The 26,591-nt window shown below is 67.1% G+C and overlaps 17 non-coding genes across 17 annotated transcripts; all 17 read left to right on the forward strand.

The window, feature by feature from the left end:
- The first annotated feature begins 636 nt into the window (after positions 1-636).
- LOC135277573 (5S ribosomal RNA) lies at positions 637-756 on the forward strand. Its single transcript, XR_010345189.1, has one exon. It is a non-coding gene; the product is annotated as a 5S ribosomal RNA (ribosomal RNA).
- A 1,500-nt stretch (positions 757-2,256) lies between these two features.
- LOC135277688 (5S ribosomal RNA) lies at positions 2,257-2,375 on the forward strand. The gene has a single exon (XR_010345290.1). It is a non-coding gene; the product is annotated as a 5S ribosomal RNA (ribosomal RNA).
- Positions 2,376-3,848: 1,473 nt separating this feature from the next.
- Positions 3,849-3,968, forward strand: LOC135277574 (5S ribosomal RNA). The gene has a single exon (XR_010345190.1). It is a non-coding gene; the product is annotated as a 5S ribosomal RNA (ribosomal RNA).
- A 1,504-nt stretch (positions 3,969-5,472) lies between these two features.
- LOC135277689 (5S ribosomal RNA) lies at positions 5,473-5,591 on the forward strand. Its single transcript, XR_010345291.1, has one exon. It is a non-coding gene; the product is annotated as a 5S ribosomal RNA (ribosomal RNA).
- Positions 5,592-7,064: 1,473 nt separating this feature from the next.
- On the forward strand, positions 7,065-7,184 carry LOC135277576 (5S ribosomal RNA). Its single transcript, XR_010345192.1, has one exon. It is a non-coding gene; the product is annotated as a 5S ribosomal RNA (ribosomal RNA).
- Positions 7,185-8,688: 1,504 nt separating this feature from the next.
- Positions 8,689-8,807, forward strand: LOC135277690 (5S ribosomal RNA). Its single transcript, XR_010345292.1, has one exon. It is a non-coding gene; the product is annotated as a 5S ribosomal RNA (ribosomal RNA).
- A 1,469-nt stretch (positions 8,808-10,276) lies between these two features.
- LOC135277577 (5S ribosomal RNA) lies at positions 10,277-10,396 on the forward strand. Its single transcript, XR_010345193.1, has one exon. It is a non-coding gene; the product is annotated as a 5S ribosomal RNA (ribosomal RNA).
- Positions 10,397-11,900: 1,504 nt separating this feature from the next.
- On the forward strand, positions 11,901-12,019 carry LOC135277521 (5S ribosomal RNA). Its single transcript, XR_010345138.1, has one exon. It is a non-coding gene; the product is annotated as a 5S ribosomal RNA (ribosomal RNA).
- Positions 12,020-13,488: 1,469 nt separating this feature from the next.
- Positions 13,489-13,608, forward strand: LOC135277578 (5S ribosomal RNA). The gene has a single exon (XR_010345194.1). It is a non-coding gene; the product is annotated as a 5S ribosomal RNA (ribosomal RNA).
- Positions 13,609-15,095: 1,487 nt separating this feature from the next.
- On the forward strand, positions 15,096-15,214 carry LOC135277692 (5S ribosomal RNA). Its single transcript, XR_010345294.1, has one exon. It is a non-coding gene; the product is annotated as a 5S ribosomal RNA (ribosomal RNA).
- A 1,473-nt stretch (positions 15,215-16,687) lies between these two features.
- On the forward strand, positions 16,688-16,807 carry LOC135277579 (5S ribosomal RNA). The gene has a single exon (XR_010345195.1). It is a non-coding gene; the product is annotated as a 5S ribosomal RNA (ribosomal RNA).
- A 1,503-nt stretch (positions 16,808-18,310) lies between these two features.
- On the forward strand, positions 18,311-18,429 carry LOC135277693 (5S ribosomal RNA). Its single transcript, XR_010345295.1, has one exon. It is a non-coding gene; the product is annotated as a 5S ribosomal RNA (ribosomal RNA).
- A 1,473-nt stretch (positions 18,430-19,902) lies between these two features.
- Positions 19,903-20,022, forward strand: LOC135277580 (5S ribosomal RNA). Its single transcript, XR_010345196.1, has one exon. It is a non-coding gene; the product is annotated as a 5S ribosomal RNA (ribosomal RNA).
- A 1,504-nt stretch (positions 20,023-21,526) lies between these two features.
- Positions 21,527-21,645, forward strand: LOC135277694 (5S ribosomal RNA). The gene has a single exon (XR_010345296.1). It is a non-coding gene; the product is annotated as a 5S ribosomal RNA (ribosomal RNA).
- A 1,469-nt stretch (positions 21,646-23,114) lies between these two features.
- Positions 23,115-23,234, forward strand: LOC135277581 (5S ribosomal RNA). The gene has a single exon (XR_010345197.1). It is a non-coding gene; the product is annotated as a 5S ribosomal RNA (ribosomal RNA).
- Positions 23,235-24,720: 1,486 nt separating this feature from the next.
- On the forward strand, positions 24,721-24,839 carry LOC135277695 (5S ribosomal RNA). The gene has a single exon (XR_010345297.1). It is a non-coding gene; the product is annotated as a 5S ribosomal RNA (ribosomal RNA).
- A 1,473-nt stretch (positions 24,840-26,312) lies between these two features.
- On the forward strand, positions 26,313-26,432 carry LOC135277582 (5S ribosomal RNA). The gene has a single exon (XR_010345198.1). It is a non-coding gene; the product is annotated as a 5S ribosomal RNA (ribosomal RNA).
- The last annotated feature ends 159 nt before the right edge of the window (positions 26,433-26,591 follow it).

A 26,591-nucleotide genomic window follows, 5' to 3' on the forward strand; every position in this document is an offset into this window, starting at 1 on the left:
AGGCTCCAGCGCTCCGGCTCTCTGACTCCCTCACCTTCTCTCTTTCCTGTCTTCCACCTCCACCTTGCACTCTTTCTGTCCCATGTCTGTGTCTGTCTGTCTGTCTGTCTGTGTCTCCATCCTCCTTGTCCCTTCTGTCTCTCTCTGTGTTGCTGTCGCTCTGCGGGACTCCGTTTCTACCGTTCCATCCCTCGCTCGCTTGCTCTCCTTCGAGCTGTCTGTGTGTATGTGTCTGTGCCTGTGTGGGTGCTCGTGCGAGTGGGCGCGTGTGTGTTTGTGTGTGGGAGGGGTGGGGTTGCTCGTGGTGGTTGTGTTGGTGGTGGTGGCGGTGGTGGAGGTGGGTGGGGAGCGGGGCCGTCTGGGTGTCCCTCAACACCTCTGTTGGGATAAGGAGCCCGGCCGTCGTGAAGACGAAGACAAGCGAAATCGGGAGGCACTGTGTGAGGCCCAAGGAAGGCGTAGCCCGGCGGCGGGCGGAGCTGGGGCGTAGACCCGGAGAGCAGCTGAGCCCGGCAGCGGGCGAGCGTCTCGGGGGTCCCCGACCCGAGCCCCGCGGCCACGGGGTGGCAGTGGTGCCGGGCATCGGGCGGGCGTGGCTGGGCCGGCCTCTTGGGGCAGCCAAAGGCCGCTGCTGGTGTCTACGGCCATACCACCCTGAACGCGCCCGATTCTCGTCAGATCTCGGAAGCAAAGCAGGGTCGGGCCTGGTTAGTACTTGGGTGGGAGACCGCCTGGGAATACCGGGTGCCGTAGGCTTTTGGCTTTTCGCTCCCGGCCTCTTTCCATTTCTGGTCGCCGTGCTTCTCAAGAGCCCCCTGACCCTCTCCCCTTTTCCCTCCCGCCTGCGACCCCGCCGCAGCCCAGCACCTCCTCGTGGGGCTCTGCCGCTGCAGCACCGGCCACGCAGCAGCATACCACCTCTTTGGCCTGGCCGCCGCCCGCCAGGAGCTCGGCTCCAGCCTGGGCACCGAGGGCCGGGACACGACCCTCGAGGCGCAGGCCCGGGGTCCCTGCCTTCCAGGGTGTCTTCCCGCTCCCGGGACGCCCAGTTCACGCAATTCACTCATGCGGCGCCGCCGCAAACCTCCAAGGCGGAAGCCCGGGGAAGGGGCGGGCAGGGGTGGGCAGGGCCAGCGGGTTCCACAGACGCAAGCCAAGGCCTCTGCTCCAGACCCCATGGGCTGCTGTCCCCGGGAGAAGGACATTGCCTTCACGGGCCACCAGGAAAGCCGTTTCTGTGCGCCCGCATTCCCATCGCCGCCAACTTCGCCGAAACGCCAGTCTTGAGGGCACGAGAGAGACGCAGGCCTCGGGCCCCGTCTCCCTACAGATCGCGCGGCCCACCGCAGCAAGTGGACAGGGAGGAGCCAACAAAGGAAGGACCCTAGCAAACGCACGCAACCAAGCCAAGAGAAAACACGCGTCATGGCGCGCCGTCGGTCCTCCCGCGTGGGCGGCCCTGCCATCCCGTCCTGACACAGCCCAAGCAGCCGCCACCCCACCCCGGCCTGCTCCAGGAGGCCCTGTCTATTAGAGCAGAGCGCTGGCTCGCCAAGGCTCTATCGCTGTGGCTCTACAGCTGCCTCACCCCCCACCCTTTCTGTTCTCCCCCTCTAGCTGGCGCTCGTTCTGTCGCTCTCTCTGTCTCTCTGTCTCTCTGTCTCTCTCTGTCTCTCTGTCCCTCTGTCCCTCTCTCTCTGTCTGTCTCCCTCCGTTTCTTTCTGTCTCTCCTCTGCTCTCCTTCTGTGAGTGCGTCAGCCCCTCTCTTCCCGGGATCAGGCTGCCGGCTCTAGCGCCAGCGCGGGACACAGCAAGGGCTCCGCCCCCCAGCCCCCGAGCGGGCCAAGGGACGGTGGTGGGTGCGTCGTGAGAAAAAGAACCCGCGGGGCTGGGCCGGCTCTTCGTTCCTGGGCAGCCGTGGCGGCTCTGAGTGGAAGAGGCAAGAGGGGGCCTTGCCGGAGGGGCGGCCACGGATCCAAAACTATCCCTCGGCGGCGGCGGCGGCGGCGGCGGCGGCGGAGGGCCGGAGGAAGTCCCAGGACCCTGACCGCTCGGAGCATACCTTGTCGTCCCCGCCAGCGACGACGAGAGGCTCTGAGAGGCCGACGGAAGGCGCAGCGCGGCGGCCGGGGGTGCTAGGGTGGGCTGGCGGGCTCGCGGCTGGCGGCTCGTGGGGCCCGGGGTGGCGGTGACGCTTGGAGTCGGGCGGGCGTGGCTGTGGGCCGCCTTTTGGGGCGGCCAAAGTCCGACGCCAGCGTCTACGGCCATACCACCCTGAACGCGCCCGATCTCGTCTGATCTCGGAAGCTAAGCAGGGTCGGGCCTGGTTAGTACTTGGATGGGAGACCGCCTGGGAATACCGGGTGCTGTAGGCTTTTGGCTCTTCCGCTCCCTGCCTTCTTTTGTCCGTCTTTTGTCGCTGTGCTTCCCCAGCGGCCCCCGACTCTGCTCCCCCTTTTCCGCCCGTCCGCGACCCCGCCGCAGCCTGGGACCTCCGCGGGGGTCAGGGGGGAGTGGGTGGATCCGCCATCGCAGCACCCACAGGCAGCAGCATACCGCCTCTTTCGCCGGGGCCGGGAGGGACGGGACCCGACCCCCACTTCGGAATCCGCAGGCAGGCGCCGCTTCCCTGCCCTGTCGGGTGCTTTCTGTCTGCCGGGACGCCCAGGCAGTTCAATTCACTCATGCGCCGCCGCCCCAAGCGTCCAAGCCCGGCGAAGGGGCGGGCACGGGCCAGTGGGTTCCACAGACGCCAGCCGAGACCTCCGCTCCAGAACGCCTGGGTTTCTTCTTCCGCGAGAAGGACGTCGCTTTGGCCAGCCGCCAGGAATCTCGTCCCTGTGCGCTTGCATTCCCGTGGCCACCCACTTCGTGTAAACTCCAGGCCCGAGCACACCAGAGAGATCCAGGCCGCGGGCCCCGTGGGCACGCTGGGCACCACGCCTCCCGCTAGACGGACGGGTGCGCTCTACACATCTGGAGGGGCCCACCGCACCGAGAGGACAGGGAGAAGCCATCAAAGGAAGGACCCTACGAAAGGCACCCCCAAAGCAACCAAGCCAGCCACGGAGAAACTCATCTCAGGGCTCCATCGGTCCTCCCGCACCGGCGGCCCTGCCACTCTGTTCGGGGCCAGCCGAAGCTCCCTGCACCGTACCCGGCCTGCTCCAGGGAGCCGGCTCTACCACGGCAGAGTGCTCCCTCTCCAAGGCTCCAGCGCTCCGGCTCTCTGACTCCCTCACCTTCTCTCTTTCCTGTCTTCCACCTCCACCTTGCACTCTTTCTGTCCCATGTCTGTGTCTGTCTGTCTGTCTGTCTGTCTGTGTCTCCATCCTCCTTGTCCTTTCTGTCTCTCTCTGTGTTGCTGTCGCTCTGCGGGACTCCGTTTCTACCGTTCCATCCCTCGCTCGCTTGCTCTCCTTCGAGCTGTCTGTGTGTATGTGTCTGTGCCTGTGTGGGTGCTCGTGCGAGTGGGCGCGTGTGTGTTTGTGTGTGGGAGGGGTGGGGTTGCTCGTGGTGGTTGTGTTGGTGGTGGTGGCGGTGGTGGAGGTGGGTGGGGAGCGGGGCCGTCTGGGTGTCCCTCAACACCTCTGTTGGGATAAGGAGCCCGGCCGTCGTGAAGACGAAGACAAGCGAAATCGGGAGGCACTGTGTGAGGCCCAAGGAAGGCGTAGCCCGGCGGCGGGCGGAGCTGGGGCGTAGACCCGGAGAGCAGCTGAGCCCGGCAGCGGGCGAGTGTCTCGGGGGTCCCCGACCCGAGCCCCGCGGCCACGGGGTGGCAGTGGTGCCGGGCATCGGGCGGGCGTGGCTGGGCCGGCCTCTTGGGGCAGCCAAAGGCCGCTGCTGGTGTCTACGGCCATACCACCCTGAACGCGCCCGATTCTCGTCAGATCTCGGAAGCAAAGCAGGGTCGGGCCTGGTTAGTACTTGGGTGGGAGACCGCCTGGGAATACCGGGTGCCGTAGGCTTTTGGCTTTTCGCTCCCGGCCTCTTTCCATTTCTGGTCGCCGTGCTTCTCAAGAGCCCCCTGACCCTCTCCCCTTTTCCCTCCCGCCTGCGACCCCGCCGCAGCCCAGCACCTCCTCGTGGGGCTCTGCCGCTGCAGCACCGGCCAGGCAGCAGCATACCACCTCTTTGGCCTGGCCGCCGCCCGCCAGGAGCTCGGCTCCAGCCTGGGCACCGAGGGCCGGGACACGACCCTCGAGGCGCAGGCCCGGGGTCCCTGCCTTCCAGGGTGTCTTCCCGCTCCCGGGACGCCCAGTTCACGCAATTCACTCATGCGGCGCCGCCGCAAACCTCCAAGGCGGAAGCCCGGGGAAGGGGCGGGCAGGGGTGGGCAGGGCCAGCGGGTTCCACAGACGCAAGCCAAGGCCTCTGCTCCAGACCCCATGGGCTGCTGTCCCCGGGAGAAGGACATTGCCTTCACGGGCCACCAGGAAAGCCGTTTCTGTGCGCCCGCATTCCCATCGCCGCCAACTTCGCCGAAACGCCAGTCTTGAGGGCACGAGAGAGACGCAGGCCTCGGGCCCCGTCTCCCTACAGATCGCGCGGCCCACCGCAGCAAGTGGACAGGGAGGAGCCAACAAAGGAAGGACCCTAGCAAACGCACGCAACCAAGCCAAGAGAAAACACGCGTCATGGCGCGCCGTCGGTCCTCCCGCGTGGGCGGCCCTGCCATCCCGTCCTGACACAGCCCAAGCAGCCGCCACCCCACCCCGGCCTGCTCCAGGAGGCCCTGTCTATTAGAGCAGAGCGCTGGCTCGCCAAGGCTCTATCGCTGTGGCTCTACAGCTGCCTCACCCCCCACCCTTTCTGTTCTCCCCCTCTAGCTGGCGCTCGTTCTGTCGCTCTCTCTGTCTCTCTGTCTCTCTGTCTCTCTCTGTCTCTCTGTCCCTCTGTCCCTCTCTCTCTGTCTGTCTGTCTCCCTCCGTTTCTTTCTGTCTCTCCTCTGCTCTCCTTCTGTGAGTGCGTCAGCCCCTCTCTTCCCGGGATCAGGCTGCCGGCTCTAGCGCCAGCGCGGGACACAGCAAGGGCTCCGCCCCCCAGCCCCCGAGCGGGCCAAGGGACGGTGGTGGGTGCGTCGTGAGAAAAAGAACCCGCGGGGCTGGGCCGGCTCTTCGTTCCTGGGCAGCCGTGGCGGCTCTGAGTGGAAGAGGCAAGAGGGGGCCTTGCCGGAGGGGCGGCCACGGATCCAAAACTATCCCTCGGCGGCGGCGGCGGCGGCGGCGGCGGCGGAGGGCCGGAGGAAGTCCCAGGACCCTGACCGCTCGGAGCATACCTTGTCGTCCCCGCCAGCGACGACGAGAGGCTCTGAGAGGCCGACGGAAGGCGCAGCGCGGCGGCCGGGGGTGCTAGGGCGGGCTGGCGGGCTCGCGGCTGGCGGCTCGTGGGGCCCGGGGTGGCGGTGACGCTTGGAGTCGGGCGGGCGTGGCTGTGGGCCGCCTTTTGGGGCGGCCAAAGTCCGACGCCAGCGTCTACGGCCATACCACCCTGAACGCGCCCGATCTCGTCTGATCTCGGAAGCTAAGCAGGGTCGGGCCTGGTTAGTACTTGGATGGGAGACCGCCTGGGAATACCGGGTGCTGTAGGCTTTTGGCTCTTCCGCTCCCTGCCTTCTTTTGTCCGTCTTTTGTCGCTGTGCTTCCCCAGCGGCCCCCGACTCTGCTCCCCCTTTTCCGCCCGTCCGCGACCCCGCCGCAGCCTGGGACCTCCGCGGGGGTCAGGGGGGAGTGGGTGGATCCGCCATCGCAGCACCCACAGGCAGCAGCATACCGCCTCTTTCGCCGGGGCCGGGAGGGACGGGACCCGACCCCCACTTCGGAATCCGCAGGCAGGCGCCGCTTCCCTGCCCTGTCGGGTGCTTTCTGTCTGCCGGGACGCCCAGGCAGTTCAATTCACTCATGCGCCGCCGCCCCAAGCGTCCAAGCCCGGCGAAGGGGCGGGCACGGGCCAGTGGGTTCCACAGACGCCAGCCGAGACCTCCGCTCCAGAACGCCTGGGTTTCTTCTTCCGCGAGAAGGACGTCGCTTTGGCCAGCCGCCAGGAATCTCGTCCCTGTGCGCTTGCATTCCCGTGGCCACCCACTTCGTGTAAACTCCAGGCCCGAGCACACCAGAGAGATCCAGGCCGCGGGCCCCGTGGGCACGCTGGGCACCACGCCTCCCGCTAGACGGACGGGTGCGCTCTACACATCTGGAGGGGCCCACCGCACCGAGAGGACAGGGAGAAGCCATCAAAGGAAGGACCCTACGAAAGGCACCCCCAAAGCAACCAAGCCAGCCACGGAGAAACTCATCTCAGGGCTCCATCGGTCCTCCCGCACCGGCGGCCCTGCCACTCTGTTCGGGGCCAGCCGAAGCTCCCTGCACCGTACCCGGCCTGCTCCAGGGAGCCGGCTCTACCACGGCAGAGTGCTCCCTCTCCAAGGCTCCAGCGCTCCGGCTCTCTGACTCCCTCACCTTCTCTCTTTCCTGTCTTCCACCTCCACCTTGCACTCTTTCTGTCCCATGTCTGTGTCTGTCTGTCTGTCTGTCTGTCTGTGTCTCCATCCTCCTTGTCCTTTCTGTCTCTCTCTGTGTTGCTGTCGCTCTGCGGGACTCCGTTTCTACCGTTCCATCCCTCGCTCGCTTGCTCTCCTTCGAGCTGTCTGTGTGTATGTGTCTGTGCCTGTGTGGGTGCTCGTGCGAGTGGGCGCGTGTGTGTTTGTGTGTGGGAGGGGTGGGGTTGCTCGTGGTGGTTGTGTTGGTGGTGGTGGCGGTGGTGGAGGTGGGTGGGGAGCGGGGCCGTCTGGGTGTCCCTCAACACCTCTGTTGGGATAAGGAGCCCGGCCGTCGTGAAGACGAAGACAAGCGAAATCGGGAGGCACTGTGTGAGGCCCAAGGAAGGCGTAGCCCGGCGGCGGGCGGAGCTGGGGCGTAGACCCGGAGAGCAGCTGAGCCCGGCAGCGGGCGAGTGTCTCGGGGGTCCCCGACCCGAGCCCCGCGGCCACGGGGTGGCAGTGGTGCCGGGCATCGGGCGGGCGTGGCTGGGCCGGCCTCTTGGGGCAGCCAAAGGCCGCTGCTGGTGTCTACGGCCATACCACCCTGAACGCGCCCGATTCTCGTCAGATCTCGGAAGCAAAGCAGGGTCGGGCCTGGTTAGTACTTGGGTGGGAGACCGCCTGGGAATACCGGGTGCCGTAGGCTTTTGGCTTTTCGCTCCCGGCCTCTTTCCATTTCTGGTCGCCGTGCTTCTCAAGAGCCCCCTGACCCTCTCCCCTTTTCCCTCCCGCCTGCGACCCCGCCGCAGCCCAGCACCTCCTCGTGGGGCTCTGCCGCTGCAGCACCGGCCAGGCAGCAGCATACCACCTCTTTGGCCTGGCCGCCGCCCACCAGGAGCTCGGCTCCAGCCTGGGCACCGAGGGCCGGGACACGACCCTCGAGGCGCAGGCCCGGGGTCCCTGCCTTCCAGGGTGTCTTCCCGCTCCCGGGACGCCCAGTTCACGCAATTCACTCATGCGGCGCCGCCGCAAACCTCCAAGGCGGAAGCCCGGGGAAGGGGCGGGCAGGGGTGGGCAGGGCCAGCGGGTTCCACAGACGCAAGCCAAGGCCTCTGCTCCAGACCCCATGGGCTGCTGTCCCCGGGAGAAGGACATTGCCTTCACGGGCCACCAGGAAAGCCGTTTCTGTGCGCCCGCATTCCCATCGCCGCCAACTTCGCCGAAACGCCAGTCTTGAGGGCACGAGAGAGACGCAGGCCTCGGGCCCCGTCTCCCTACAGATCGCGCGGCCCACCGCAGCAAGTGGACAGGGAGGAGCCAACAAAGGAAGGACCCTAGCAAACGCACGCAACCAAGCCAAGAGAAAACACGCGTCATGGCGCGCCGTCGGTCCTCCCGCGTGGGCGGCCCTGCCATCCCGTCCTGACACAGCCCAAGCAGCCGCCACCCCACCCCGGCCTGCTCCAGGAGGCCCTGTCTATTAGAGCAGAGCGCTGGCTCGCCAAGGCTCTATCGCTGTGGCTCTACAGCTGCCTCACCCCCCACCCTTTCTGTTCTCCCCCTCTAGCTGGCGCTCGTTCTGTCGCTCTCTCTGTCTCTCTGTCTCTCTGTCTCTCTCTGTCTCTCTGTCCCTCTGTCCCTCTCTCTCTGTCTGTCTGTCTCCCTCCGTTTCTTTCTGTCTCTCCTCTGCTCTCCTTCTGTGAGTGCGTCAGCCCCTCTCTTCCCGGGATCAGGCTGCCGGCTCTAGCGCCAGCGCGGGACACAGCAAGGGCTCCGCCCCCCAGCCCCCGAGCGGGCCAAGGGACGGTGGTGGGTGCGTCGTGAGAAAAAGAACCCGCGGGGCTGGGCCGGCTCTTCGTTCCTGGGCAGCCGTGGCGGCTCTGAGTGGAAGAGGCAAGAGGGGGCCTTGCCGGAGGGGCGGCCACGGATCCAAAACTATCCCTCGGCGGCGGCGGCGGCGGCGGCGGCGGCGGAGGGCCGGAGGAAGTCCCAGGACCCTGACCGCTCGGAGCATACCTTGTCGTCCCCGCCAGCGACGACGAGAGGCTCTGAGAGGCCGACGGAAGGCGCAGCGCGGCGGCCGGGGGTGCTAGGGCGGGCTGGCGGGCTCGCGGCTGGCGGCTCGTGGGGCCCGGGGTGGCGGTGACGCTTGGAGTCGGGCGGGCGTGGCTGTGGGCCGCCTTTTGGGGCGGCCAAAGTCCGACGCCAGCGTCTACGGCCATACCACCCTGAACGCGCCCGATCTCGTCTGATCTCGGAAGCTAAGCAGGGTCGGGCCTGGTTAGTACTTGGATGGGAGACCGCCTGGGAATACCGGGTGCTGTAGGCTTTTGGCTCTTCCGCTCCCTGCCTTCTTTTGTCCGTCTTTTGTCGCTGTGCTTCCCCAGCGGCCCCCGACTCTGCTCCCCCTTTTCCGCCCGTCCGCGACCCCGCCGCAGCCTGGGACCTCCGCGGGGGTCAGGGGGGAGTGGGTGGATCCGCCATCGCAGCACCCACAGGCAGCAGCATACCGCCTCTTTCGCCGGGGCCGGGAGGGACGGGACCCGACCCCCACTTCGGAATCCGCAGGCAGGCGCCGCTTCCCTGCCCTGTCGGGTGCTTTCTGTCTGCCGGGACGCCCAGGCAGTTCAATTCACTCATGCGCCGCCGCCCCAAGCGTCCAAGCCCGGCGAAGGGGCGGGCACGGGCCAGTGGGTTCCACAGACGCCAGCCGAGACCTCCGCTCCAGAACGCCTGGGTTTCTTCTTCCGCGAGAAGGACGTCGCTTTGGCCAGCCGCCAGGAATCTCGTCCCTGTGCGCTTGCATTCCCGTGGCCACCCACTTCGTGTAAACTCCAGGCCCGAGCACACCAGAGAGATCCAGGCCGCGGGCCCCGTGGGCACGCTGGGCACCACGCCTCCCGCTAGACGGACGGGTGCGCTCTACACATCTGGAGGGGCCCACCGCACCGAGAGGACAGGGAGAAGCCATCAAAGGAAGGACCCTACGAAAGGCACCCCCAAAGCAACCAAGCCAGCCACGGAGAAACTCATCTCAGGGCTCCATCGGTCCTCCCGCACCGGCGGCCCTGCCACTCTGTTCGGGGCCAGCCGAAGCTCCCTGCACCGTACCCGGCCTGCTCCAGGGAGCCGGCTCTACCACGGCAGAGTGCTCCCTCTCCAAGGCTCCAGCGCTCCGGCTCTCTGACTCCCTCACCTTCTCTCTTTCCTGTCTTCCACCTCCACCTTGCACTCTTTCTGTCCCATGTCTGTGTCTGTCTGTCTGTCTGTCTGTGTCTCCATCCTCCTTGTCCTTTCTGTCTCTCTCTGTGTTGCTGTCGCTCTGCGGGACTCCGTTTCTACCGTTCCATCCCTCGCTCGCTTGCTCTCCTTCGAGCTGTCTGTGTGTATGTGTCTGTGCCTGTGTGGGTGCTCGTGCGAGTGGGCGCGTGTGTGTTTGTGTGTGGGAGGGGTGGGGTTGCTCGTGGTGGTTGTGTTGGTGGTGGTGGCGGTGGTGGAGGTGGGTGGGGAGCGGGGCCGTCTGGGTGTCCCTCAACACCTCTGTTGGGATAAGGAGCCCGGCCGTCGTGAAGACGAAGACAAGCGAAATCGGGAGGCACTGTGTGAGGCCCAAGGAAGGCGTAGCCCGGCGGCGGGCGGAGCTGGGGCGTAGACCCGGAGAGCAGCTGAGCCCGGCAGCGGGCGAGCGTCTCGGGGGTCCCCGACCCGAGCCCCGCGGCCACGGGGTGGCAGTGGTGCCGGGCATCGGGCGGGCGTGGCTGGGCCGGCCTCTTGGGGCAGCCAAAGGCCGCTGCTGGTGTCTACGGCCATACCACCCTGAACGCGCCCGATTCTCGTCAGATCTCGGAAGCAAAGCAGGGTCGGGCCTGGTTAGTACTTGGGTGGGAGACCGCCTGGGAATACCGGGTGCCGTAGGCTTTTGGCTTTTCGCTCCCGGCCTCTTTCCATTTCTGGTCGCCGTGCTTCTCAAGAGCCCCCTGACCCTCTCCCCTTTTCCCTCCCGCCTGCGACCCCGCCGCAGCCCAGCACCTCCTCGTGGGGCTCTGCCGCTGCAGCACCGGCCAGGCAGCAGCATACCACCTCTTTGGCCTGGCCGCCGCCCGCCAGGAGCTCGGCTCCAGCCTGGGCACCGAGGGCCGGGACACGACCCTCGAGGCGCAGGCCCGGGGTCCCTGCCTTCCAGGGTGTCTTCCCGCTCCCGGGACGCCCAGTTCACGCAATTCACTCATGCGGCGCCGCCGCAAACCTCCAAGGCGGAAGCCCGGGGAAGGGGCGGGCAGGGGTGGGCAGGGCCAGCGGGTTCCACAGACGCAAGCCAAGGCCTCTGCTCCAGACCCCATGGGCTGCTGTCCCCGGGAGAAGGACATTGCCTTCACGGGCCACCAGGAAAGCCGTTTCTGTGCGCCCGCATTCCCATCGCCGCCAACTTCGCCGAAACGCCAGTCTTGAGGGCACGAGAGAGACGCAGGCCTCGGGCCCCGTCTCCCTACAGATCGCGCGGCCCACCGCAGCAAGTGGACAGGGAGGAGCCAACAAAGGAAGGACCCTAGCAAACGCACGCAACCAAGCCAAGAGAAAACACGCGTCATGGCGCGCCGTCGGTCCTCCCGCGTGGGCGGCCCTGCCATCCCGTCCTGACACAGCCCAAGCAGCCGCCACCCCACCCCGGCCTGCTCCAGGAGGCCCTGTCTATTAGAGCAGAGCGCTGGCTCACCAAGGCTCTATCGCTGTGGCTCTCCAGCTGCCTCACCCCCCACCCTTTCTGTTCTCCCCCTCTAGCTGGCGCTCGTTCTGTCGCTCTCTCTGTCTCTCTGTCTCTCTGTCTCTCTCTGTCTCTCTGTCCCTCTGTCCCTCTCTCTCTGTCTGTCTGTCTCCCTCCGTTTCTTTCTGTCTCTCCTCTGCTCTCCTTCTGTGAGTGCGTCAGCCCCTCTCTTCCCGGGATCAGGCTGCCGGCTCTAGCGCCAGCGCGGGACACAGCAAGGGCTCCGCCCCCCGGCCCCCGAGCGGGCCAAGGGACGGTGGTGGGTGCGTCGTGAGAAAAAGAACCCGCGGGGCTGGGCCGGCTCTTCGTTCCTGGGCAGCCGTGGCGGCTCTGAGTGGAAGGGGCAAGAGGGGGCCTTGCCGGAGGGGCGGCGACGGATCCAAAACTATCCCTCGGCGGCGGCGGCGGCGGCGGCGGCGGCGGAGGGCCGGAGGAAGTCCCAGGACCCTGACCGCTCGGAGCATACCTTGTCGTCCCCGCCAGCGACGACGAGAGGCTCTGAGAGGCCGACGGAAGGCGCAGCGCGGCGGCCGGGGGTGCTAGGGCGGGCTGGCGGGCTCGCGGCTGGCGGCTCGTGGGGCCCGGGGTGGCGGTGACGCTTGGAGTCGGGCGGGCGTGGCTGTGGGCCCCCTTTTGGGGCGGCCAAAGGCCGACACCAGCGTCTACGGCCATACCACCCTGAACGTGCCCGATCTCGTCTGATCTCGGAAGCTAAGCAGGGTCGGGCCTGGTTAGTACTTGGATGGGAGACCGCCTGGGAATACCGGGTGCTGTAGGCTTTTGGCTCTTCCGCTCCCTGCCTTCTTTTGTCCGTCTTTTGTCGCTGTGCTTCCCCAGCGGCCCCCGACTCTGCTCCCCCTTTTCCGCCCGTCCGCGACCCCGCCGCAGCCTGGGACCTCCGCGGGGGTCAGGGGGGAGTGGGTGGATCCGCCATCGCAGCACCCACAGGCAGCAGCATACCGCCTCTTTCGCCGGGGCCGGGAGGGACGGGACCCGACCCCCACTTCGGAATCCGCAGGCAGGCGCCGCTTCCCTGCCCTGTCGGGTGCTTTCTGTCTGCCGGGACGCCCAGGCAGTTCAATTCACTCATGCGCCGCCGCCCCAAGCGTCCAAGCCCGGCGAAGGGGCGGGCACGGGCCAGTGGGTTCCACAGACACCAGCCGAGACCTCCGCTCCAGAACGCCTGGGTTTCTTCTTCCGCGAGAAGGACGTCGCTTTGGCCAGCCGCCAGGAATCTCGTCCCTGTGCGCTTGCATTCCCGTGGCCACCCACTTCGTGTAAACTCCAGGCCCGAGCACACCAGAGAGATCCAGGCCGCGGGCCCCGTGGGCACGCTGGGCACCACGCCTCCCGCTAGACGGACGGGTGCGCTCTACACATCTGGAGGGGCCCACCGCACCGAGAGGACAGGGAGAAGCCATCAAAGGAAGGACCCTACGAAAGGCACCCCCAAAGCAACCAAGCCAGCCACGGAGAAACTCATCTCAGGGCTCCATCGGTCCTCCCGCACCGGCGGCCCTGCCACTCTGTTCGGGGCCAGCCGAAGCTCCCTGCACCGTACCCGGCCTGCTCCAGGGAGCCGGCTCTACCACGGCAGAGTGCTCCCTCTCCAAGGCTCCAGCGCTCCGGCTCTCTGACTCCCTCACCTTCTCTCTTTCCTGTCTTCCACCTCCACCTTGCACTCTTTCTGTCCCATGTCTGTGTCTGTCTGTCTGTCTGTCTGTGTCTCCATCCTCCTTGTCCTTTCTGTCTCTCTCTGTGTCGCTGTCGCTCTGCGGGACTCTGTTTCTACCGTTCCATCCCTCGCTCGCTTGCTCTCCTTCGAGCTGTCTGTGTGTATGTGTCTGTGCCTGTGTGGGTGCTCGTGCGAGTGGGCTCGTGTGTGTTTGTGTGTGGGAGGGGTGGGGTTGCTCGTGGTGGTTGTGTTGGTGGTGGTGGCGGTGGTGGAGGTGGGTGGGGAGCGGGGCCGTCTGGGTGTCCCTCAACACCTCTGTTGGGATAAGGAGCCCGGCCGTCGTGAAGACGAAGACAAGCGAAATCGGGAGGCACTGTGTGAGGCCCAAGGAAGGCGTAGCCCGGCGGCGGGCGGAGCTGGGGCGTAGACCCGGAGAGCAGCTGAGCCCGGCAGCGGGCGAGCGTCTCGGGGGTCCCCGACCCGAGCCCCGCGGCCACGGGGTGGCAGTGGTGCCGGGCATCGGGCGGGCGTGGCTGGGCCGGCCTCTTGGGGCAGCCAAAGGCCGCTGCTGGTGTCTACGGCCATACCACCCTGAACGCGCCCGATTCTCGTCAGATCTCGGAAGCAAAGCAGGGTCGGGCCTGGTTAGTACTTGGGTGGGAGACCGCCTGGGAATACCGGGTGCCGTAGGCTTTTGGCTTTTCGCTCCCGGCCTCTTTCCATTTCTGGTCGCCGTGCTTCTCAAGAGCCCCCTGACCCTCTCCCCTTTTCCCTCCCGCCTGCGACCCCGCCGCAGCCCAGCACCTCCTCGTGGGGCTCTGCCGCTGCAGCACCGGCCAGGCAGCAGCATACCACCTCTTTGGCCTGGCCGCCGCCCGCCAGGAGCTCGGCTCCAGCCTGGGCACCGAGGGCCGGGACACGACCCTCGAGGCGCAGGCCCGGGGTCCCTGCCTTCCAGGGTGTCTTCCCGCTCCCGGGACGCCCAGTTCACGCAATTCACTCATGCGGCGCCGCCGCAAACCTCCAAGGCGGAAGCCCGGGGAAGGGGCGGGCAGGGGTGGGCAGGGCCAGCGGGTTCCACAGACGCAAGCCAAGGCCTCTGCTCCAGACCCCATGGGCTGCTGTCCCCGGGAGAAGGACATTGCCTTCACGGGCCACCAGGAAAGCCGTTTCTGTGCGCCCGCATTCCCATCGCCGCCAACTTCGCCGAAACGCCAGTCTTGAGGGCACGAGAGAGACGCAGGCCTCGGGCCCCGTCTCCCTACAGATCGCGCGGCCCACCGCAGCAAGTGGACAGGGAGGAGCCAACAAAGGAAGGACCCTAGCAAACGCACGCAACCAAGCCAAGAGAAAACACGCGTCATGGCGCGCCGTCGGTCCTCCCGCGTGGGCGGCCCTGCCATCCCGTCCTGACACAGCCCAAGCAGCCGCCACCCCACCCCGGCCTGCTCCAGGAGGCCCTGTCTATTAGAGCAGAGCGCTGGCTCACCAAGGCTCTATCGCTGTGGCTCTCCAGCTGCCTCACCCCCCACCCTTTCTGTTCTCCCCCTCTAGCTGGCGCTCGTTCTGTCGCTCTCTCTGTCTCTCTGTCTCTCTCTGTCTCTCTGTCCCTCTGTCCCTCTCTCTCTGTCTGTCTGTCTCCCTCCGTTTCTTTCTGTCTCTCCTCTGCTCTCCTTCTGTGAGTGCGTCAGCCCCTCTCTTCCCGGGATCAGGCTGCCGGCTCTAGCGCCAGCGCGGGACACAGCGAGGGCTCCGCCCCCCGGCCCTCGAGCGGGCCAAGTGACGGTGGTGGGTGCGTCGTGAGAAAAAGAACCCGCGGGGCTGGGCCGGCTCTTCGTTCCTGGGCAGCCGTGGCGGCTCTGAGTGGAAGGGGCAAGAGGGGGCCTTGCCGGAGGGGCGGCGACGGATCCAAAACTATCCCTCGGCGGCGGCGGCGGCGGCGGAGGGCCGGAGGAAGTCCCAGGACCCTGACCGCTCGGAGCATACCTTGTCGTCCCCGCCAGCGACGACGAGAGGCTCTGAGAGGCCGACGGAAGGCGCAGCGCGGCGGCCGGGGGTGCTAGGGCGGGCTGGCGGGCTCGCGGCTGGCGGCTCGTGGGGCCCGGGGTGGCGGTGACGCTTGGAGTCGGGCGGGCGTGGCTGTGGGCCCCCTTTTGGGGCGGCCAAAGGCCGACACCAGCGTCTACGGCCATACCACCCTGAACGCGCCCGATCTCGTCTGATCTCGGAAGCTAAGCAGGGTCGGGCCTGGTTAGTACTTGGATGGGAGACCGCCTGGGAATACCGGGTGCTGTAGGCTTTTGGCTCTTCCGCTCCCTGCCTTCTTTTGTCCGTCTTTTGTCGCTGTGCTTCCCCAGCGGCCCCCGACTCTGCTCCCCCTTTTCCGCCCGTCCGCGACCCCGCCGCAGCCTGGGACCTCCGCGGGGGTCAGGGGGGAGTGGGTGGATCCGCCATCGCAGCACCCACAGGCAGCAGCATACCGCCTCTTTCGCCGGGGCCGGGAGGGACGGGACCCGACCCCCACTTCGGAATCCGCAGGCAGGCGCCGCTTCCCTGCCCTGTCGGGTGCTTTCTGTCTGCCGGGACGCCCAGGCAGTTCAATTCACTCATGCGCCGCCGCCCCAAGCGTCCAAGCCCGGCGAAGGGGCGGGCACGGGCCAGTGGGTTCCACAGACGCCAGCCGAGACCTCCGCTCCAGAACGCCTGGGTTTCTTCTTCCGCGAGAAGGACGTCGCTTTGGCCAGCCGCCAGGAATCTCGTCCCTGTGCGCTTGCATTCCCGTGGCCACCCACTTCGTGTAAACTCCAGGCCCGAGCACACCAGAGAGATACAGGCCGCGGGCCCCGTGGGCACGCTGGGCGCCACGCCTCCCGCTAGACGGACGGGTGCGCTCTACACATCTGGAGGGGCCCACCGCACCGAGAGGACAGGGAGAAGCCATCAAAGGAAGGACCCTACGAAAGGCACCCCCAAAGCAACCAAGCCAGCCACGGAGAAACTCATCTCAGGGCTCCATCGGTCCTCCCGCACCGGCGGCCCTGCCACTCTGTTCGGGGCCAGCCGAAGCTCCCTGCACCGTACCCGGCCTGCTCCAGGGAGCCGGCTCTACCACGGCAGAGTGCTCCCTCTCCAAGGCTCCAGCGCTCCGGCTCTCTGACTCCCTCACCTTCTCTCTTTCCTGTCTTCCACCTCCACCTTGCACTCTTTCTGTCCCATGTCTGTGTCTGTCTGTCTGTCTGTCTGTCTGTGTCTCCATCCTCCTTGTCCTTTCTGTCTCTCTCTGTGTTGCTGTCGCTCTGCGGGACTCCGTTTCTACCGTTCCATCCCTCGCTCGCTTGCTCTCCTTCGAGCTGTCTGTGTGTATGTGTCTGTGCCTGTGTGGGTGCTCGTGCGAGTGGGCGCGTGTGTGTTTGTGTGTGGGAGGGGTGGGGTTGCTCGTGGTGGTTGTGTTGGTGGTGGTGGCGGTGGTGGAGGTGGGTGGGGAGCGGGGCCGTCTGGGTGTCCCTCAACACCTCTGTTGGGATAAGGAGCCCGGCCGTCGTGAAGACGAAGACAAGCGAAATCGGGAGGCACTGTGTGAGGCCCAAGGAAGGCGTAGCCCGGCGGCGGGCGGAGCTGGGGCGTAGACCCGGAGAGCAGCTGAGCCCGGCAGCGGGCGAGTGTCTCGGGGGTCCCCGACCCGAGCCCCGCGGCCACGGGGTGGCAGTGGTGCCGGGCATCGGGCGGGCGTGGCTGGGCCGGCCTCTTGGGGCAGCCAAAGGCCGCTGCTGGTGTCTACGGCCATACCACCCTGAACGCGCCCGATTCTCGTCAGATCTCGGAAGCAAAGCAGGGTCGGGCCTGGTTAGTACTTGGGTGGGAGACCGCCTGGGAATACCGGGTGCCGTAGGCTTTTGGCTTTTCGCTCCCGGCCTCTTTCCATTTCTGGTCGCCGTGCTTCTCAAGAGCCCCCTGACCCTCTCCCCTTTTCCCTCCCGCCTGCGACCCCGCCGCAGCCCAGCACCTCCTCGTGGGGCTCTGCCGCTGCAGCACCGGCCAGGCAGCAGCATACCACCTCTTTGGCCTGGCCGCCGCCCGCCAGGAGCTCGGCTCCAGCCTGGGCACCGAGGGCCGGGACACGACCCTCGAGGCGCAGGCCCGGGGTCCCTGCCTTCCAGGGTGTCTTCCCGCTCCCGGGACGCCCAGTTCACGCAATTCACTCATGCGGCGCCGCCGCAAACCTCCAAGGCGGAAGCCCGGGGAAGGGGCGGGCAGGGGTGGGCAGGGCCAGCGGGTTCCACAGACGCAAGCCAAGGCCTCTGCTCCAGACCCCATGGGCTGCTGTCCCCGGGAGAAGGACATTGCCTTCACGGGCCACCAGGAAAGCCGTTTCTGTGCGCCCGCATTCCCATCGCCGCCAACTTCGCCGAAACGCCAGTCTTGAGGGCACGAGAGAGACGCAGGCCTCGGGCCCCGTCTCCCTACAGATCGCGCGGCCCACCGCAGCAAGTGGACAGGGAGGAGCCAACAAAGGAAGGACCCTAGCAAACGCACGCAACCAAGCCAAGAGAAAACACGCGTCATGGCGCGCCGTCGGTCCTCCCGCGTGGGCGGCCCTGCCATCCCGTCCTGACACAGCCCAAGCAGCCGCCACCCCACCCCGGCCTGCTCCAGGAGGCCCTGTCTATTAGAGCAGAGCGCTGGCTCGCCAAGGCTCTATCGCTGTGGCTCTCCAGCTGCCTCACCCCCCACCCTTTCTGTTCTCCCCCTCTAGCTGGCGCTCGTTCTGTCGCTCTCTCTGTCTCTCTGTCTCTCTGTCTCTCTCTGTCTCTCTGTCCCTCTGTCCCTCTCTCTCTGTCTGTCTGTCTCCCTCCGTTTCTTTCTGTCTCTCCTCTGCTCTCCTTCTGTGAGTGCGTCAGCCCCTCTCTTCCCGGGATCAGGCTGCCGGCTCTAGCGCCAGCGCGGGACACAGCAAGGGCTCCGCCCCCCGACCCCCGAGCGGGCCAAGGGACGGTGGTGGGTGCGTCGTGAGAAAAAGAACCCGCGGGGCTGGGCCGGCTCTTCGTTCCTGGGCAGCCGTGGCGGCTCTGAGTGAAAGGGGCAAGAGGGGGCCTTGCCGGAGGGGCGGCGACGGATCCAAAACTATCCCTCGGCGGCGGCGGCGGCGGCGGCGGCGGCGGAGGGCCGGAGGAAGTCCCAGGACCCTGACCGCTCGGAGCATACCTTGTCGTCCCCGCCAGCGACGACGAGAGGCTCTGAGAGGCCGACGGAAGGCGCAGCGCGGCGGCCGGGGGTGCTAGGGCGGGCTGGCGGGCTCGCGGCTGGCGGCTCGTGGGGCCCGGGGTGGCGGTGACGCTTGGAGTCGGGCGGGCGTGGCTGTGGGCCGCCTTTGGGGCGGCCAAAGGCCGACACCAGCGTCTACGGCCATACCACCCTGAACGCGCCCGATCTCGTCTGATCTCGGAAGCTAAGCAGGGTCGGGCCTGGTTAGTACTTGGATGGGAGACCGCCTGGGAATACCGGGTGCTGTAGGCTTTTGGCTCTTCCGCTCCCTGCCTTCTTTTGTCCGTCTTTTGTCGCTGTGCTTCCCCAGCGGCCCCCGACTCTGCTCCCCCTTTTCCGCCCGTCCGCGACCCCGCCGCAGCCTGGGACCTCCGCGGGGGTCAGGGGGGAGTGGGTGGATCCGCCATCGCAGCACCCACAGGCAGCAGCATACCGCCTCTTTCGCCGGGGCCGGGAGGGACGGGACCCGACCCCCACTTCGGAATCCGCAGGCAGGCGCCGCTTCCCTGCCCTGTCGGGTGCTTTCTGTCTGCCGGGACGCCCAGGCAGTTCAATTCACTCATGCGCCGCCGCCCCAAGCGTCCAAGCCCGGCGAAGGGGCGGGCACGGGCCAGTGGGTTCCACAGACGCCAGCCGAGACCTCCGCTCCAGAACGCCTGGGTTTCTTCTTCCGCGAGAAGGACGTCGCTTTGGCCAGCCGCCAGGAATCTCGTCCCTGTGCGCTTGCATTCCCGTGGCCACCCACTTCGTGTAAACTCCAGGCCCGAGCACACCAGAGAGATCCAGGCCGCGGGCCCCGTGGGCACGCTGGGCACCACGCCTCCCGCTAGACGGACGGGTGCGCTCTACACATCTGGAGGGGCCCACCGCACCGAGAGGACAGGGAGAAGCCATCAAAGGAAGGACCCTACGAAAGGCACCCCCAAAGCAACCAAGCCAGCCACGGAGAAACTCATCTCAGGGCTCCATCGGTCCTCCCGCACCGGCGGCCCTGCCACTCTGTTCGGGGCCAGCCGAAGCTCCCTGCACCGTACCCGGCCTGCTCCAGGGAGCCGGCTCTACCACGGCAGAGTGCTCCCTCTCCAAGGCTCCAGCGCTCCGGCTCTCTGACTCCCTCACCTTCTCTCTTTCCTGTCTTCCACCTCCACCTTGCACTCTTTCTGTCCCATGTCTGTGTCTGTCTGTCTGTCTGTCTGTCTGTGTCTCCATCCTCCTTGTCCTTTCTGTCTCTCTCTGTGTTGCTGTCGCTCTGCGGGACTCCGTTTCTACCGTTCCATCCCTCGCTCGCTTGCTCTCCTTCGAGCTGTCTGTGTGTATGTGTCTGTGCCTGTGTGGGTGCTCGTGCGAGTGGGCGCGTGTGTGTTTGTGTGTGGGAGGGGTGGGGTTGCTCGTGGTGGTTGTGTTGGTGGTGGTGGCGGTGGTGGAGGTGGGTGGGGAGCGGGGCCGTCTGGGTGTCCCTCAACACCTCTGTTGGGATAAGGAGCCCGGCCGTCGTGAAGACGAAGACAAGCGAAATCGGGAGGCACTGTGTGAGGCCCAAGGAAGGCGTAGCCCGGCGGCGGGCGGAGCTGGGGCGTAGACCCGGAGAGCAGCTGAGCCCGGCAGCGGGCGAGCGTCTCGGGGGTCCCCGACCCGAGCCCCGCGGCCACGGGGTGGCAGTGGTGCCGGGCATCGGGCGGGCGTGGCTGGGCCGGCCTCTTGGGGCAGCCAAAGGCCGCTGCTGGTGTCTACGGCCATACCACCCTGAACGCGCCCGATTCTCGTCAGATCTCGGAAGCAAAGCAGGGTCGGGCCTGGTTAGTACTTGGGTGGGAGACCGCCTGGGAATACCGGGTGCCGTAGGCTTTTGGCTTTTCGCTCCCGGCCTCTTTCCATTTCTGGTCGCCGTGCTTCTCAAGAGCCCCCTGACCCTCTCCCCTTTTCCCTCCCGCCTGCGACCCCGCCGCAGCCCAGCACCTCCTCGTGGGGCTCTGCCGCTGCAGCACCGGCCAGGCAGCAGCATACCACCTCTTTGGCCTGGCCGCCGCCCGCCAGGAGCTCGGCTCCAGCCTGGGCACCGAGGGCCGGGACACGACCCTCGAGGCGCAGGCCCGGGGTCCCTGCCTTCCAGGGTGTCTTCCCGCTCCCGGGACGCCCAGTTCACGCAATTCACTCATGCGGCGCCGCCGCAAACCTCCAAGGCGGAAGCCCGGGGAAGGGGCGGGCAGGGGTGGGCAGGGCCAGCGGGTTCCACAGACGCAAGCCAAGGCCTCTGCTCCAGACCCCATGGGCTGCTGTCCCCGGGAGAAGGACATTGCCTTCACGGGCCACCAGGAAAGCCGTTTCTGTGCGCCCGCATTCCCATCGCCGCCAACTTCGCCGAAACGCCAGTCTTGAGGGCACGAGAGAGACGCAGGCCTCGGGCCCCGTCTCCCTACAGATCGCGCGGCCCACCGCAGCAAGTGGACAGGGAGGAGCCAACAAAGGAAGGACCCTAGCAAACGCACGCAACCAAGCCAAGAGAAAACACGCGTCATGGCGCGCCGTCGGTCCTCCCGCGTGGGCGGCCCTGCCATCCCGTCCTGACACAGCCCAAGCAGCCGCCACCCCACCCCGGCCTGCTCCAGGAGGCCCTGTCTATTAGAGCAGAGCGCTGGCTCACCAAGGCTCTATCGCTGTGGCTCTACAGCTGCCTCACCCCCCACCCTTTCTGTTCTCCCCCTCTAGCTGGCGCTCGTTCTGTCGCTCTCTCTGTCTCTCTGTCTCTCTGTCTCTCTCTGTCTCTCTGTCCCTCTGTCCCTCTCTCTCTGTCTGTCTGTCTCCCTCCGTTTCTTTCTGTCTCTCCTCTGCTCTCCTTCTGTGAGTGCGTCAGCCCCTCTCTTCCCGGGATCAGGCTGCCGGCTCTAGCGCCAGCGCGGGACACAGCAAGGGCTCCGCCCCCCGGCCCCCGAGCGGGCCAAGGGACGGTGGTGGGTGCGTCGTGAGAAAAAGAACCCGCGGGGCTGGGCCGGCTCTTCGTTCCTGGGCAGCCGTGGCGGCTCTGAGTGGAAGGGGCAAGAGGGGGCCTTGCCGGAGGGGCGGCGACGGATCCAAAACTATCCCTCGGCGGCGGCGGCGGCGGCGGCGGCGGCGGAGGGCCGGAGGAAGTCCCAGGACCCTGACCGCTCGGAGCATACCTTGTCGTCCCCGCCAGCGACGACGAGAGGCTCTGAGAGGCCGACGGAAGGCGCAGCGCGGCGGCCGGGGGTGCTAGGGCGGGCTGGCGGGCTCGCGGCTGGCGGCTCGTGGGGCCCGGGGTGGCGGTGACGCTTGGAGTCGGGCGGGCGTGGCTGTGGGCCCCCTTTTGGGGCGGCCAAAGGCCGACACCAGCGTCTACGGCCATACCACCCTGAACGCGCCCGATCTCGTCTGATCTCGGAAGCTAAGCAGGGTCGGGCCTGGTTAGTACTTGGATGGGAGACCGCCTGGGAATACCGGGTGCTGTAGGCTTTTGGCTCTTCCGCTCCCTGCCTTCTTTTGTCCGTCTTTTGTCGCTGTGCTTCCCCAGCGGCCCCCGACTCTGCTCCCCCTTTTCCGCCCGTCCGCGACCCCGCCGCAGCCTGGGACCTCCGCGGGGGTCAGGGGGGAGTGGGTGGATCCGCCATCGCAGCACCCACAGGCAGCAGCATACCGCCTCTTTCGCCGGGGCCGGGAGGGACGGGACCCGACCCCCACTTCGGAATCCGCAGGCAGGCGCCGCTTCCCTGCCCTGTCGGGTGCTTTCTGTCTGCCGGGACGCCCAGGCAGTTCAATTCACTCATGCGCCGCCGCCCCAAGCGTCCAAGCCCGGCGAAGGGGCGGGCACGGGCCAGTGGGTTCCACAGACGCCAGCCGAGACCTCCGCTCCAGAACGCCTGGGTTTCTTCTTCCGCGAGAAGGACGTCGCTTTGGCCAGCCGCCAGGAATCTCGTCCCTGTGCGCTTGCATTCCCGTGGCCACCCACTTCGTGTAAACTCCAGGCCCGAGCACACCAGAGAGATCCAGGCCGCGGGCCCCGTGGGCACGCTGGGCACCACGCCTCCCGCTAGACGGACGGGTGCGCTCTACACATCTGGAGGGGCCCACCGCACCGAGAGGACAGGGAGAAGCCATCAAAGGAAGGACCCTACGAAAGGCACCCCCAAAGCAACCAAGCCAGCCACGGAGAAACTCATCTCAGGGCTCCATCGGTCCTCCCGCACCGGCGGCCCTGCCACTCTGTTCGGGGCCAGCCGAAGCTCCCTGCACCGTACCCGGCCTGCTCCAGGGAGCCGGCTCTACCACGGCAGAGTGCTCCCTCTCCAAGGCTCCAGCGCTCCGGCTCTCTGACTCCCTCACCTTCTCTCTTTCCTGTCTTCCACCTCCACCTTGCACTCTTTCTGTCCCATGTCTGTGTCTGTCTGTCTGTCTGTCTGTGTCTCCATCCTCCTTGTCCTTTCTGTCTCTCTCTGTGTCGCTGTCGCTCTGCGGGACTCTGTTTCTACCGTTCCATCCCTCGCTCGCTTGCTCTCCTTCGAGCTGTCTGTGTGTATGTGTCTGTGCCTGTGTGGGTGCTCGTGCGAGTGGGCTCGTGTGTGTTTGTGTGTGGGAGGGGTGGGGTTGCTCGTGGTGGTTGTGTTGGTGGTGGTGGCGGTGGTGGAGGTGGGTGGGGAGCGGGGCCGTCTGGGTGTCCCTCAACACCTCTGTTGGGATAAGGAGCCCGGCCGTCGTGAAGACGAAGACAAGCGAAATCGGGAGGCACTGTGTGAGGCCCAAGGAAGGCGTAGCCCGGCGGCGGGCGGAGCTGGGGCGTAGACCCGGAGAGCAGCTGAGCCCGGCAGCGGGCGAGCGTCTCGGGGGTCCCCGACCCGAGCCCCGCGGCCACGGGGTGGCAGTGGTGCCGGGCATCGGGCGGGCGTGGCTGGGCCGGCCTCTTGGGGCAGCCAAAGGCCGCTGCTGGTGTCTACGGCCATACCACCCTGAACGCGCCCGATTCTCGTCAGATCTCGGAAGCAAAGCAGGGTCGGGCCTGGTTAGTACTTGGGTGGGAGACCGCCTGGGAATACCGGGTGCCGTAGGCTTTTGGCTTTTCGCTCCCGGCCTCTTTCCATTTCTGGTCGCCGTGCTTCTCAAGAGCCCCCTGACCCTCTCCCCTTTTCCCTCCCGCCTGCGACCCCGCCGCAGCCCAGCACCTCCTCGTGGGGCTCTGCCGCTGCAGCACCGGCCAGGCAGCAGCATACCACCTCTTTGGCCTGGCCGCCGCCCGCCAGGAGCTCGGCTCCAGCCTGGGCACCGAGGGCCGGGACACGACCCTCGAGGCGCAGGCCCGGGGTCCCTGCCTTCCAGGGTGTCTTCCCGCTCCCGGGACGCCCAGTTCACGCAATTCACTCATGCGGCGCCGCCGCAAACCTCCAAGGCGGAAGCCCGGGGAAGGGGCGGGCAGGGGTGGGCAGGGCCAGCGGGTTCCACAGACGCAAGCCAAGGCCTCTGCTCCAGACCCCATGGGCTGCTGTCCCCGGGAGAAGGACATTGCCTTCACGGGCCACCAGGAAAGCCGTTTCTGTGCGCCCGCATTCCCATCGCCGCCAACTTCGCCGAAACGCCAGTCTTGAGGGCACGAGAGAGACGCAGGCCTCGGGCCCCGTCTCCCTACAGATCGCGCGGCCCACCGCAGCAAGTGGACAGGGAGGAGCCAACAAAGGAAGGACCCTAGCAAACGCACGCAACCAAGCCAAGAGAAAACACGCGTCATGGCGCGCCGTCGGTCCTCCCGCGTGGGCGGCCCTGCCATCCCGTCCTGACACAGCCCAAGCAGCCGCCACCCCACCCCGGCCTGCTCCAGGAGGCCCTGTCTATTAGAGCAGAGCGCTGGCTGGCCAAGGCTCTATCGCTGTGGCTCTCCAGCTGCCTCACCCCCCACCCTTTCTGTTCTCCCCCTCTAGCTGGCGCTCGTTCTGTCGCTCTCTCTGTCTCTCTGTCTCTCTCTGTCTCTCTGTCCCTCTGTCCCTCTCTCTCTGTCTGTCTGTCTCCCTCCGTTTCTTTCTGTCTCTCCTCTGCTCTCCTTCTGTGAGTGCGTCAGCCCCTCTCTTCCCGGGATCAGGCTGCCGGCTCTAGCGCCAGCGCGGGACACAGCGAGGGCTCCGCCCCCCGGCCCTCGAGCGGGCCAAGTGACGGTGGTGGGTGCGTCGTGAGAAAAAGAACCCGCGGGGCTGGGCCGGCTCTTCGTTCCTGGGCAGCCGTGGCGGCTCTGAGTGGAAGGGGCAAGAGGGGGCCTTGCCGGAGGGGCGGCGACGGATCCAAAACTATCCCTCGGCGGCGGCGGCGGCGGCGGAGGGCCGGAGGAAGTCCCAGGACCCTGACCGCTCGGAGCATACCTTGTCGTCCCCGCCAGCGACGACGAGAGGCTCTGAGAGGCCGACGGAAGGCGCAGCGCGGCGGCCGGGGGTGCTAGGGCGGGCTGGCGGGCTCGCGGCTGGCGGCTCGTGGGGCCCGGGGTGGCGGTGACGCTTGGAGTCGGGCGGGCGTGGCTGTGGGCCGCCTTTGGGGCGGCCAAAGGCCGACACCAGCGTCTACGGCCATACCACCCTGAACGCGCCCGATCTCGTCTGATCTCGGAAGCTAAGCAGGGTCGGGCCTGGTTAGTACTTGGATGGGAGACCGCCTGGGAATACCGGGTGCTGTAGGCTTTTGGCTCTTCCGCTCCCTGCCTTCTTTTGTCCGTCTTTTGTCGCTGTGCTTCCCCAGCGGCCCCCGACTCTGCTCCCCCTTTTCCGCCCGTCCGCGACCCCGCCGCAGCCTGGGACCTCCGCGGGGGTCAGGGGGGAGTGGGTGGATCCGCCATCGCAGCACCCACAGGCAGCAGCATACCGCCTCTTTCGCCGGGGCCGGGAGGGACGGGACCCGACCCCCACTTCGGAATCCGCAGGCAGGCGCCGCTTCCCTGCCCTGTCGGGTGCTTTCTGTCTGCCGGGACGCCCAGGCAGTTCAATTCACTCATGCGCCGCCGCCCCAAGCGTCCAAGCCCGGCGAAGGGGCGGGCACGGGCCAGTGGGTTCCACAGACGCCAGCCGAGACCTCCGCTCCAGAACGCCTGGGTTTCTTCTTCCGCGAGAAGGACGTCGCTTTGGCCAGCCGCCAGGAATCTCGTCCCTGTGCGCTTGCATTCCCGTGGCCACCCACTTCGTGTAAACTCCAGGCCCGAGCACACCAGAGAGATCCAGGCCGCGGGCCCCGTGGGCACGCTGGGCGCCACGCCTCCCGCTAGACGGACGGGTGCGCTCTACACATCTGGAGGGGCCCACCGCACCGAGAGGACAGGGAGAAGCCATCAAAGGAAGGACCCTACGAAAGGCACCCCCAAAGCAACCAAGCCAGCCACGGAGAAACTCATCTCAGGGCTCCATCGGTCCTCCCGCACCGGCGGCCCTGCCACTCTGTTCGGGGCCAGCCGAAGCTCCCTGCACCGTACCCGGCCTGCTCCAGGGAGCCGGCTCTACCACGGCAGAGTGCTCCCTCTCCAAGGCTCCAGCGCTCCGGCTCTCTGACTCCCTCACCTTCTCTCTTTCCTGTCTTCCACCTCCACCTTGCACTCTTTCTGTCCCATGTCTGTGTCTGTCTGTCTGTCTGTCTGTCTGTGTCTCCATCCTCCTTGTCCTTTCTGTCTCTCTCTGTGTTGCTGTCGCTCTGCGGGACTCCGTTTCTACCGTTCCATCCCTCGCTCGCTTGCTCTCCTTCGAGCTGTCTGTGTGTATGTGTCTGTGCCTGTGTGGGTGCTCGTGCGAGTGGGCGCGTGTGTGTTTGTGTGTGGGAGGGGTGGGGTTGCTCGTGGTGGTTGTGTTGGTGGTGGTGGCGGTGGTGGAGGTGGGTGGGGAGCGGGGCCGTCTGGGTGTCCCTCAACACCTCTGTTGGGATAAGGAGCCCGGCCGTCGTGAAGACGAAGACAAGCGAAATCGGGAGGCACTGTGTGAGGCCCAAGGAAGGCGTAGCCCGGCGGCGGGCGGAGCTGGGGCGTAGACCCGGAGAGCAGCTGAGCCCGGCAGCGGGCGAGCGTCTCGGGGGTCCCCGACCCGAGCCCCGCGGCCACGGGGTGGCAGTGGTGCCGGGCATCGGGCGGGCGTGGCTGGGCCGGCCTCTTGGGGCAGCCAAAGGCCGCTGCTGGTGTCTACGGCCATACCACCCTGAACGCGCCCGATTCTCGTCAGATCTCGGAAGCAAAGCAGGGTCGGGCCTGGTTAGTACTTGGGTGGGAGACCGCCTGGGAATACCGGGTGCCGTAGGCTTTTGGCTTTTCGCTCCCGGCCTCTTTCCATTTCTGGTCGCCGTGCTTCTCAAGAGCCCCCTGACCCTCTCCCCTTTTCCCTCCCGCCTGCAACCCCGCCGCAGCCCAGCACCTCCTCGTGGGGCTCTGCCGCTGCAGCACCGGCCAGGCAGCAGCATAC

The sequence above is a fragment of the Aotus nancymaae genome, unplaced genomic scaffold (genome assembly GCF_030222135.1).
Source record: "Aotus nancymaae isolate 86718 unplaced genomic scaffold, 86718_ANA_hifiasm-v0.15.2.pri h1tg000032l_0, whole genome shotgun sequence".
Lineage (NCBI taxonomy): Eukaryota > Metazoa > Chordata > Mammalia > Primates > Aotidae > Aotus > Aotus nancymaae.